Below are 414 nucleotides of genomic sequence, written 5' to 3' on the forward strand. Positions count from 1 at the left end.
AGTTTATGATGTTGATGAATTGTTGTTGAAAATGTTTCATTTTTAGAAAGTATTATGTTTAAAAATGGTTTAACATATTTTACTCTTTGATTACCAAGTTAAAATAATGATTTGGGATAAAAGATGATTTATTAAAGTCTTAACTTCATGAACTTAAATTGTTATGAAGTTTTGGATATTAAAGTAGTAGAAAGTCTTAAAAAATTGGTTTATCATTTTTACACTTACTAACCCTTGAAGTTTTTTCCTAAAAAATTAGGAGGTGTTAAGATGTTCATGAAAATTTGTTTTAGTAGTATACTTGAAATAATGAGATTTACTTAAAAGTCTTGACTTTATAAACTTAGAGTGTTATGAAGTCTTAGATGGTAAAATGATTTAAAAATGTTGAATCTTAGTTAAGTGAACTTACTT

The sequence above is a fragment of the Lupinus angustifolius genome, chromosome LG02 (assembly GCF_001865875.1).
Source record: "Lupinus angustifolius cultivar Tanjil chromosome LG02, LupAngTanjil_v1.0, whole genome shotgun sequence".
In the NCBI taxonomy this organism is placed as follows: Eukaryota; Viridiplantae; Streptophyta; class Magnoliopsida; order Fabales; family Fabaceae; genus Lupinus; species Lupinus angustifolius.